At 51.7% G+C, this 12458-nt stretch overlaps 1 protein-coding gene across 1 annotated transcript in view; it reads right to left on the reverse strand.

Annotated features, from left to right (window-relative positions):
• The window catches only part of Tbl1x (transducin beta like 1 X-linked), a 238543-nt gene that overhangs the window by 135708 nt on the left and 90377 nt on the right, over positions 1-12458 (reverse strand). The window contains exon 2 of the mRNA XM_004647820.2: positions 11185-11257. The gene's annotated coding sequence lies outside the window, so the exon portion shown is untranslated. The remainder of the gene's footprint in view (positions 1-11184; positions 11258-12458) is intronic.

The following is a 12458-nucleotide window of genomic DNA, read 5'->3' on the forward strand; positions in this document are numbered from 1 at the left end:
GGTGTGTGAGCTCCAGCCTCACTCGGCCACTCGGGCAATGCTTTGAGCACGCCGCCTGCACCCACACCCCGTCCTCCACCACAAATGAGCCAGGCTCCCTTTCTTCTTTCCTGCTGCTTTCAGGACAGTGAGGTCAGCAGCAGCGCACTCCTGTCTGAGCAGGACAAGGAGGTGCACGGCGGGGCCAGCGCATTCTTCCCTGCGTTATGAGCGGGTCCTTTCTGCCATCAAATCCCTCCCAGTGAGAGCCTGGGGGAGGGAAGCCACCACTCGCAGCCTCTTCTGCCCAGGCTCCAGCTGGGCCGCGACCACGCTGCTCTCCGGCCTCCCGCCTCCAACTGCGAGGACATCCATGCATTTTTTATGTACTGCAAAATGCATCAGCTTAGCAACGTTCTCAAAACCCCTTCTGTCCCGATACACCTGCTACCTGCACCACACACCACCCCACCACGCTTCGGTCCCCGCACTGAACCCTACATGCTGGGTCTATTGATCTGTTTTTTACACTGACAATAAAAGAATTTAAAAGTGATACAGAATTTCAAAACAAGATGATAGAAAATCAACAATGGTTGTTGTTGGGGTGCGCTTTTATCTTCAAAGCAGTTGTTCACATTCCCAGATACAGGCATGCAAAATAGATCCCCCCAAAAAAATTATGCATTAATGGTTCCTTTCAATAAACCAATCGAAATTAGTAGTACAATTAGCTATTTTGTGCATATATTTTTATTTCCTCCCCTTCTTTCTTTTCTCCTTTTCCTTATCTCAGTCGTTTTATTCCGTTTGAGCAGTTTATTCCCTTTCACGGGATCTATTGTACCTTTTGGATTTTATTTACTCTTTCAGGTTCTCTTTTGTTCCTTTTTGCACTACCAGGGATCTAACTCAGGACTCTGTGCCTGCAAGGCAGGCGCGTAAGCCGCTGCGCTACCTCCCTAGCCCCTCTTTCTGGGGAGATAATGCAGTGTTTACACTTGCAGGTCTGTACAGGTTCTGTTTAATAAGATGCCCCGCACTGTGGACAGCCTCCATCTGCTGGTCTTCCTCCGCCTCCCTGTTATAGGGAAAGAAACTCCCAGCCTGAAAGGTACCTGGGACGAGCTTGCATTCTGTAAAACTAAAGAATGAATTTTAGGAACAACGGAAGTTAAGAGCAGAATATATTTATCAAGGGAAAGAAAGCTCCTGTCTGAGAGAGGGACAGAAGGGGACCCAAGAGGGTTGCCCAGCACCCTGCCTTTCCTAGGGATTGTATAGAGCAAAACCATGAGATGAGGTGAATCTAAAGTGAAGCACCTGGGAACTCGCTAGGTAGGCACGAGGTGGGACAACACTATGGCCGACCAGTGAGATTACAAGCATAACTGCTCAGGTAAAATTGATTAAATTGCGATCAAATGGGGAAGCGAGTCACCCAACAACTGGATCTGAATACAGAACAGGGGCTTGTGCAGTAGGGGGTTCGGTTAGTGACTCCTCTTCCTGGCTTTTTCAAGGTGATCTCTATCCTTGTACAGCACCCTCGCTGATGCCCATCCCTACCAGGTACATGGGTGCACTTCTTTGATCTTCCGTCCTGAAGTCTGACGCACAGGGGGAGTGCCTGTCCCTCCTACAGTTGCGCAATGTCTTGTCTTGTTCCTGGCTCTTTCTGTCTATCTGCATAGAATATTTCTAACTCAGCTGCCTACAACACCCGGGCCTGGCTCTTCCAGGGTCCTGGGGCTGCAGCGGAGAGACACCCGCAAGGCCCCGGGACTCCTGAGGACGCACTGCTGAGGTTCTTGGCACATGGTGTACCCGGCGCTAGTCACATGCAATCCTCCAACCGTCACCCATGAAGAGAGCACCTGAACGCTCCCTTCCTCCAAGGGAGGCCAGAGCCATTCCTTAAACTCCTCCGGCATCAGGAACAAAGCAGAGAAGACGCAAGGCAGAACACACACCGGACATCCGGAACTGTAGCGTGGCCGACTGGGCCTCACCAGCCCTCACTAGCCTGTGCCAGGAGATGCTTTATTCATGGTTCAAGCGCTCCCTCCCCACAGCTGCCGCACTCTGAGGCCTCCAGGGCCATAAATCCATCTGTCTCCGCTTATCTGAATTTCATACAAGATTAATATTCTGCCGCCATTCAGTGACAAAGAGTAATAGCCACCCAGCGAGAAAGGATGGCGGTCCGTGTAAATACTTCAGGAAGAACCTAGCTGCAAGGTGACGTGTATGGCTGAAGCTGGGGTTTGGGAGAAACATTTATTTTGCAAACCAACCACTATGCAGTCACACACGGGACAAAAAAAGTCTTTAAAATGGAAGTAAAGACTCTGAAGGCCAGAAAACACCTTCCCTTCCTCATTGTCAAATGCTCAGCGTCTAAAAGGAAATTAAAAAAAAAAAAAAACAGGAAAGCAGTCCATAATGAACCAATTTAAAGAGAAACTCTAAGTGCATACCTGAGCCTTACCAAGAGTTAATCGGCAACGTGAGATGAAGATCCGTTGCACCCTCCGTGTGAGCCAGAGGGTCGTGCGGGGAGGGGTCACCTTACACACTCCTGGACCGACCACGCCTCAGGCTTACAGAAGGACGCTAAAAGGGCTAGTGGGGTCTGACAAAGGACGGGTGGGGTGGGCGTGTGTGCAAAGGACTTGCTACAACTGAGAACGCTTAAATTGCTACAGAGAATTATTTCCTTAATTATTTCAACCAGCTACACACTTGCTTCCCACGTATTCTACATCCTCAACCAAGAGGCAAATGAAAGATAACACGGCAACTCCTGAAATAATGTCCCCAGGACCCCGCCCTGGGCCAGAAGGCAGGCACCACTCGGCACCCTTACTCTGCACCAAAGTACAAAGAAATCCCTCCTGGTTGCAGCATACAAATACGGTTTTAAGCACACCTGAGCCCTGAAAGGACGTGCTGGCCTGCAGAAAACTTCAGTTCCTCAGGGACAGTTATGTGCTGAACTCTGGCTCCGTGTCCAACCCGAATCTAGAACAGGGATCCCGGCAGACAGCACACTCTGGAATAACCAAGGATCCTTTCCAGTGAAGACAAAACATCATCACGCCGATCCCACAGCGTCCCCAGAGTTTATACACACAGAGTGGAAGTTTATAATTTTTGCAGGAAAGTGAATTACAGGGACTGGAAAGAGCAGTGTCCAGCCAGGGCCAGCATGACGACCGGCGGGGACTGTCACTGTCCTCCTCCTACAGGGTCAGGGCCAAAGGCTCCGGGGGCGTGGGGAGGAGCTGGCAGGATGAGATCTCAATGCGAGATCATGCTGGGAAGGAGGCACCGTTCTTCCGCGGAGCACCGTTCCACATGTTTCTTCGGCTGCTCTTCTGGACAGAAGCTGAAGGGAAGGGAAGGAAGAAGAACTCATCTCAAGACAGCAGGTCCTGCAACTTTGGCAGAGTCCTTAGCAAAGGGCCCTCGCGTCGTGCTGTTCTGTGGTGTTCCACGTCCACAGAAGTCACACCCCAGATGGCAAGGACCCAGCGGCATCGGGACAGTCAACAGGGATCCCCCGGCTCAAGCCCCAGGAGCAGAGCAGAAGGCAAGCTCTGGGCCATGGTTCATGTCGACTGCCGGCTTGCTGGACTGCAGGATTGGCAAAGCACACACCGGGTGTGTCTGGGAGGGTGCTTCTGAGACGACTGGCAGGTGGGGCATCAAGCTGGTGGGGAGGGGTGCTGCCCTGAATGAGGGTGGCACCACCCGGTAAGGTGGGGGCCAGAACAGAAGAAAAGCACCCAGCAGCCAGCCACTCAAGCTCCGTTCCTGCGTGGAGCATCTTCACTACTGCCACGCCAGAGGACCATGGCGCCAGCCCCGCTGCTGTCCACGAGGCGCACACCACGACTCCAGGGAGCCTCCAGGCCCCCAGGGCCAGCCAGCGGCCTTGTGTTCTGAGGGTTCCACCCGCTGCACTGAGCTGCTGGTGGATTCTCGGCTCTCCAGCCTGCAGGCAGCTCTCTGCAGCCTCTGGGCCTGCAAGCCAATCTACAAAAACCCTTTCATGATTACACACAGTCTGTGGGTTCTGTTCTTCCGCAGAACCCCAACACCAAAGCTAAAGGCATTGTCAAAGGACACGAAAACGGCCAACAGGTAGAGGAATGGATTCTACTTACAGGTTGTCCCTGGGGCAGTCAAGTTCAGACAGACAAAAAATAGGAGGGTGGGCGCAGGTCTGGGGAGAGGGGAGAACAGGACTGAAGTGTTGAGTGGGGGCGGTTTTTGTTTCAGAAGATGGAAAAGTTCTGGGTTCCAGCCTCAGCATGGAAAAGAAAAAAGGAAAGAAGGAAGGGAGGGCACGCCAGGGAGATAGCTCAGTGGCAGAAGCACCTGCCTGGCAAGCACAAGGTCCTGAGTTCGATCCCTGACACTCCAAAAAAGCAAGAAAAGAGGGAGGAGGGAGGAAGGGAGGGACGATGGAAGGGAGGATGGGAGGATCATTCTCAAGATGGGCAGTAGTGATTGCTGCCCAACAATGTGAATGAACTTGGTACCAGTAAAGCATAACCTTAAAACAGAGATAAGACAGCGGGATATAGCTCACTGATTGGCACAGTGCCTGCCTGGTAAGCACAAGATCTTGAGTTTAAGTCCTGGTATCAAAAAAAAAAGTAAAATAAAATTTTAAACTGGGCAAGATTACAAGCTAAAGACCAGCCTGGAGTACATAGTGAGACACTATCATACCAAAAAAAAAAAAAAAAAAAAAAAAAAAAAAAAAAGTATCACAACACAAAACAGCGAGTCTTTGTAACTGCTTTAGGCAAAGGCTACCTCTTTTTTTTTTTTTTTTGGCAGAAACGGGGACTGAACTCAGGCCCTTGCGCCTGCCAGGGAAGCGCTTATTCTACTGAGCCATCTCCCCGGCCCCAAGGCTACCTCTTTCTTGGGGAACTATTTTCACATTGGGAGTACCACTACAAAATTCCTAAGTGTTCACTGGACGAGAAACTTACAGAATTCTATAATTACCCCAAACCATTAGATTCAGGACTATTAGCTAGGGAAAACGTGAAATCACAGATTATTTTTTTAAACGGACTACAAATGACGTGGAAATATACTAAAATGATACTTATGATAGATGATCATTCAGTCAAAATTCTTTCTTTTCAAAATTTCATTTATTTGATACGGGATCTTGCTACGCAGCTCAAATTCATAGTTATCGTCCTGTCTCAACCTCCCAGGCACTGGGATTACAGCCGTGCAACACCATGCCCAGTTTCAGGGCCAGAATGGCAAGACCCGGGTTCCAGGGTCTGCATGGCAGGCAGCAGGTACCAGAGATGGAACTTGGGTCCTTGCGCTTGCCTAGGCAGGCGCTTAGACCGCTGCGCTATCACCCCAGCCCAAAACGTATTTGTCAATACAAAGGAAAACACGAGTCAGGTTCATGTGGAGTGAATCCGGTCCTCCCAAGTTCACAGACTGAAGGCCGAGGCCACAACCCAAAACCCACTCAATTATCTACCCCACAGCACCAACACTGTAGTCAAACCCCAATATAGAGGTTTTTGTTTGGAGAAAAACACGGTCACAGGTCACCGGGCTGGTGTGCCTACAGAGGGGGCTCCTGGTACCTGCTGGGGCATGTGACACAGCTTCACCACCGCAGCCCACGGCCCTGGGGTTAACTATGTGGATTCAGGGCAGCGGAGAAGTGATCAGGTCAAGTGAGGTCAGAAGGGTGAGGCCCCGGGCCCCACAGCACTGATAAGAGAAGGCATTAAAGCCAATCCCTCGGGGTCCACGCAGGCGGAAAGCGGAAAGGAAAGGCCATGGGAGGGCACAGCCCCAGGCAGCGAGGGAGAAAGAGCTGACCAGGAAAGCACCCTGTTTTCTGTACCTTGATCTTAAACAACTGGCCCTCCAGATGTGGGAGGAAGTAAGCACCTGTTCATCTGTTGTTTACACCTCTCAGCCTCTGTCTTTTTGTTTTCTCTGGACAGGCTGAGTACACTGACATAATAGCCCCATTGTTTCCCAAGTTTATGTCTGCACTGACCGTAAGAGTTCTGTCTAGGGCTGAAAGTAAATACTAATTTTTCACCCTCCTGCTCATGAGAAAGAAGACAGACCTGTGTTTTAGACGGGCCATGCTTTGGCCTCGACCCTGCTGCCACCAGTCTGACACTGTTCTGTGACTGAGGAATGCTGACCAGAGTCCTGGTTTCCACCTGCAGCAGCCGGGACAACCCACTGACTCCAGACCCTGCCAAGCACCCACTGAGGAGGGAAAAGCTGAGAGCCACTGCTGTCCTATACTTGGAGATATTTGGGACTGGCCCAGGTTTACAGAGACAACTGGAAGGAAACATAAAGAATAACAACATCCTTTCATTTGAGGACTGTTATGGTTTGTGTCTAGTTGTCTCCCCAAAGCCTCATGCAGTCATGGGGTGAGGACTTCTAGAGTTTGTGTTAACTCATGATCCCCTGGGATTATGTGTGATCCGAGGCTGGGATTATGGGTTTTAGTACTGCTGGGATTACCCATAGGTGGATAAGTACTGGGAAGTACCCATAGGTGTGAGTACTTCCCCTACCCTGGGGCAGGTAATTTGCATTACAATGCAAGGTGGGAAGAGAAGCTAGCTGCTTGAGCTGCTGCTACCCCTCCCTTGAGCTCTTGCTCTTTGCCACTGCCCAGAAAGGTTGCTTTCTGCCCTGTGCCGCTCTGCCTTGGACCCAGCTGAGTATGGACTGAAACCTCCAGGAACTGTGAGCTAAATAAACCATTCCTTCCTTCATTTTGAGTGTCAGGTATTTGTCCCAGCAACGAGAGAAGAGTAACTAAGACAAAGACAGGGCACGAAATAGCCCCAAGGGTCACAGAAGGTAATTCTTCCATCAGTCTCAGGCCCCTCCATGGCCACTGTACAGCCACATTCAGGAGCCATCTTTAAGGGTTTAATTCTGACCAAACGCATTAATTAAGGCCCACCTGACTCGATTCTACGGGGAAGAAATCCACAGGCCGTCCCATCACCACCTGGGAAGAGGGCACCCAGCACGGCCTTGGCCTCTCGGGTCTGAGGAAAGGAAGTCCAATGGCAAGCTGTTTGGCAGAAAGCAGACTTCCAGGTAATGCTATGACACCCAAGGGGTGTGTGTGTGTGTGTGTGTGTGTGTGGACAACTGTCACGAGAAACAAAAATAAAACTGCGTAAATCTGGAGCCACAGATTGGAAGGACAAGAGAGGAAAAAAAAAAAAGAACAAGTGCTCTGGTCAAACAGCAATGACAGCAAGGATCAGGACGCCACACAGGGCCATTGTTCTCGGGCTTATCCACCTGAATTCACACCTTCAAATCTACAGACGGTGCAGAAGGCTCCTGGAGGGTTTGGATAAGAGGGACTGGCAACCCGGGCTTCACCTCTGTGACTGGGTGTTGATGGGTGCGCTGGCCAGCTGAGACCTACAGGAGGCGCTGTTCCATCTCTGGGAATGCTTGCAGTTCCAGGAGGTACGAAGGCCCAGGGCATCCCCTCCTCTGCCGTGGAGTCCTCCTTGGAAAAAACGACTTCTATGGTTTGTGTCTAGGGGTCCCTCCTAAAGCCTCTTGCAGTCAATGGGGCAGACTTCTAGGCTTTGTGATTAATTCATGATCCAGTGCTGGGATTACGGGTGAGACTGCTGCTGGGATTATGGGTGTGAGTGCTGCTGGGACTATGGGTGTGAGTGCTGCTGGGATTATGGGTGTGAGTGCTGCTGGGACTATGGGTGTGAGTGCTGCTGGGACTATGGGTGTGAGTGCTGCTGGGATTATGGGTGTGAGTGCTCCACCCAGCCTGGGGTAGACAGCCTGAATGTGACATAAAGGAGACAGACTTGCTCTCTGCTGCCATTGTTGCTGCTGCTCCTCCCTTTTGCTCTTGCTGTTTTGCTGTTTTCTGCTCCTACCCTGTGCCATGTGCCACCCTGCCTTGGACCCCACGGAGTATGGACTGAAACCTCCACTAACTGAGCTAAACAGACCTTTCCTTCCTTAATCTGAGGCGTTAGGTACTTTGTCCCAGCAATGAGAGAAAAGTAACTGAGTCATTGACCATCTAGGTCAACTGTGCCCTCTGATTTCATGAATAGGAAGGGACTGATGAGAACAGGCCACTCCTTCTTGTCACTGAGAACTCAAGGAGAACAGAAATCACAACCTAGCAAGAAGTCACACACACACACACACACACACACACACACACACACATACACACAATCCATCAACACCGCCCAGGGGCAGCAGAAAGGCACTGTACCACGGCTGTGGGGACTCACAGAATGGCACCAGCTCTCTCTCTCCACCACTCATAGAGGTCCCCAGGCCAGCCTGGAGCAGCCCATGTTACAACACACTTCCGAAAGGGGATGGACGGGGAGCAGGAGGCCCACTCCCAGGAAGCCCACTCTGCAACACAGAGTAGCAGGCTCCACACAGACACAAGCCAGGGACAGAGCTCTGGGCCACGAAGTCATTCTCACACAGCCGCACCCTGCAGGAGTCCATCCTTGTCGCCCCTGCAAAAGACAGCATCAGGAAGATGCAGAATACGGGAGCTGCCAGGAATCAGGGGGCCCGAGGGGGCTTTCAACAGAGAAAGGAAGCTTCGGGATTCGCTGGCTACGTCTGGAAGTTTTTCTGAGTCTAACATGACTCCAGAATTGAAGTCATGCTTCCAGCCAGGCGTGGCGTAGCACCTCTGGTCCCAGCTATTTTCAAAATTACCTTCAGGATATGGTTGGACAGATAAGAAACAAATGTTATGTTTAGACTTGTCCCTATCCCCAAGACGACTCGTTATGTGTTTGATAATATTTCAAAATCTGAAAAACAATTGAAACACATCTTTTCCTAAATATTTTGGATGTAGGGTCTTCATCCTGTATCATATTAACTCAGTAATTAATCATCAATTCAAACTATTTAATTTCAAAAGAAAGTATGAACACATCAACGTCATGGACTACAAGCCCCAGAAGAACCAGTACCGTCCACCTTGTGAGAAGTTCCATTTTGAGCTGGGGAGATAGCTCAGCAGCACAGTGCTTTCCTGGCAAGTGCAAGGTCCTGAGCTCGTTCTCTAGTACTAGCTGGGTGGCTGAGGAGGGATGATCCAGAGTCCAGGCCCACAGAGTGGGACAGCACAAGTGCTGACACAGGGGACCACGAGGGTAAAACACATGAACAACTCGCGGAGTGGATGAGACCAGACAGAGAAGGCCGCTGTCCTGGGCATGACGCGTGAGAAGCCATCAGGAGACAGTGCAGAGGGACAGGAGGTGGATGGATGGCTACTGCGGAGGCAGGAGTGGGGAGAGGCTGCTAACGGGAGCAAGTTTCTTAGGGGCATGCCATGTTCTAAAGTCGACTGTGAGAATGCACAGACAGCCCTGGGAAAGCACTGGAAGCTGCTGAACTGAAAGGGGGTGAATTACCAGCGCCGCGAACTGCACCTCGGTGAAACTACCACACTCACACCAAAGCCTGGTGCCAAATACCTCAAGTGCATCTAGGGACAGGGTTCGGGCTCGCTACGCAACACAGGCACGGAACTTGGGCGTGCACGTAATGTACTGACAGCCTTGCCGCAGGTGCTGGTTATGTGCCCACAGGACCGCTGGGTGGGCTGGGAGCAGCACGCTAGACACTGCTAGGGTGGGGCCGCCACCAAAATTCAACATTCAGAGTACGCTTCCGCTGAACACACAAGGCAATGCACACCCTCACCAAGGCAAAAAAATTGTGAGGCTGAACTCTGTTAATCCAGGGTTCATCTACGTAAGGATTCTGTTGTGATTTACTATGCTTTCTTCACTCTTGGTGGCTGTAAGAATCACCTCTGGGGCCCGCGAGACAGCCCAGGGGACTACAGAGCCTATTTAGGCAGAGTGCAGCGGCCAGGCCAGCATTGGCCAGAGTTCGATCCCCAGCGTGCCGCACCCGGCCCTGCCCCCCCCCCCCCCCCGGGCACACTGATTGAGGCTGTGCACGGTGGCGAGCGCCGGTAATCCCAGCACTTGGGAGGCTGAAAACAGGAGATTCACTACAGGCTTGATTTACGCAGTGAGACCCTGCAGACCCCGTACTAAGTATAAATAAATAAATAATCACCTGTGATGCTCTTTCAAATGACATCCTAGCCTCCACCCTGGGGGAGGGTCCCCCAGGTGTGTCCGGGTAGACAAAGGTGGCAGTGCCCACACGAACAGCACGCGGACCGAAGTCCCCTTTGGGACGTGCTAGGCAGGGCCAAGCTCCAGGTCCTGCTGAGGGAGCCCGCCCCAGAATGCCCACGCCTTTTGGAAGCGCCCGCTTCCACCACAGCCTGGAGCTTGGTCCTGTCAGTGGTGCTTTCCCAGAAGCGCATGGACTCCACATGCACCACGGCGATGTGCACACTACGGGCACAGAGAACCGGCCTCCCGGGAGCGGGAGACAGAAGGATGCTCGGGATCGACACGGCCAACGCGTCCACTGGAAAGCGCCCCTTCTCTCTGGCTCTCCCCTGATGACAAATGGCACAGAGCTCAGCTTCCCTGCCCCTAAGCGGATGGGGCTCTAACACAGATTTTATGGGAAACCGGCCAGAGTACATACAGCCACCTCACTGTCATTTTGCAACCTGTTCCTAAAACAGCACAGAAGACAAGATGGGAAAGAGCCCAACACTTCATATCTTTGGTTTCTACAGACCGGAAGAAAAACAAGCATCTCAAACGTACACGGGAGAAAACAATCAGAAACTACTATGTACAGCTGCACATATTTTAATAACTGTCTCCATTCTTTTCTAAAATTTATGTAGGTCCAATTTCATGAGCTCAATAAAAACCCTATAGGGCTGGGGAATGGGCCAGAGGCAGAGTGTGGGCCTGGCCCTAAATCTAACGCTAACCCTAAGGCGCTGGTGCCCGCCACACCCCGAAGAAAGCCACAGAAAGCAGGCTACGAAGTGCCAGGAGGGCCTCGGCATTCGTGGGTTGCTGAGATTTTGTTTGGAGGGAGCGGTTGCAAAATCGCCATTACATAGAGCTTCAGAAACCAGATTTTGCGTGCATAAAAATCAACACATCATTTGTTTTTTAAGCACAGAAAACATGCAACAGGTTTCATCCTGCAGTAAGAAATCTGCTTGAAGATGTCACTTACTCAGAAGCAGGCACTGACAAGTCCCCTCCTCAGCTCACACCTTCTTTCTAGACCTCTCTTGTATCTCAGTCACCTGAAAAGGAATAACACGGAAGTAAGTCAGGCAGAGCTGTCACCAAGCGCTGCGCCCCGTGTGCCGTGGCCCACATCAGCATCTGCATCGGTGACCTCCATCAACCTTTCGCCCAAGCAGCTTGGTGGTATCACTTGCCCATCAGGCTACAGCACCCAGCAGCGTGGTGGCCGTTTGCACTCGGGTTTGTGCACTGTAGTCACACAGCCGCCCCAGGACACAGTGTTTAGAATGCAGCAGCCCCGTGAGGCGGATTCAGGGAGCAACCCCATGAAGTGGTGGACAGCCGTCACAGCGGCTTCAAGGTTTCCACGCCGTGCAGTGCTACGGCGAGACTCCACCACACGCCCGCTCGAGATCAGTGCCATCTCAGGCTGACCATGACCACAACACTGCCAGGGGGTTTCGAAGGGCAGAGCCCCTCCTCTTGGCTGCCTCGACCACAGCACCTTCTGCACCACGCTAAAGCACGCAGGGCTGAAATGGAGGTATCGCTAGAAATCTGGGCAACTCAGCAAAACCTCACGGTGGCCAAGTCCATATGGAGACTTGCAGAAGAGCTTGCTGGGGGAAGGGCAAGGATGCTGAGCTAATAAGCAGATGCACAAGGTCATTCAAGGACTGACACGAGCAGTGCACAGGGAGTTGGATTTCACCTGCGGCCTCGGACAGAGCTCCCAAGCATGGCCACCACCTGAGCCTACGCAGAGCCCAGGCTGCCACCCTAGCACCTCACAAACCAAGTAGCCTCGTAGAAAAGCGTTGGAGAAGCAGCTTGGTGGTAGCACTTGCCTAGCATACACAAGGCCCTGGGTTGTCTCCAAGGTGGAGGGAGGGAGGGAGGGAGGGAGGGAGGAGGGGAGGGGGGAAGGAGAGGAGGGAAAGGGGAGGGGGTGGGGAGGAGGGGGAGGGAAGGAGCGGGAGGGAAGCGAGTAAAAACAGAACAGGCCTGCAGGCCCCTTTACTCCTAATGAATGCTAACAAAATAACTCTGGTGCAGTTTCCTCAGTTGTAAAAGGACATTAAATTGTTTACCAGGTTTCCTGCACATCAAAGCAAGGTGAGGGACCATTTTCCTCAGGACTTCCCTTGTAAATTCTAGGGGGAAGTACTTGGCTGAAACTGACCTAAGAATTTGCAGAACCAAAAAAAAAAAAAAAAAAAAAAAAAAAAGACAAAGAACAGAAGCTGGACAGAGTAG

Source organism: Octodon degus, unplaced genomic scaffold, assembly GCF_000260255.1.
Source record: "Octodon degus isolate 3935 unplaced genomic scaffold, OctDeg1.0 scaffold00329, whole genome shotgun sequence".
Taxonomy (NCBI): domain Eukaryota; kingdom Metazoa; phylum Chordata; class Mammalia; order Rodentia; family Octodontidae; genus Octodon; species Octodon degus.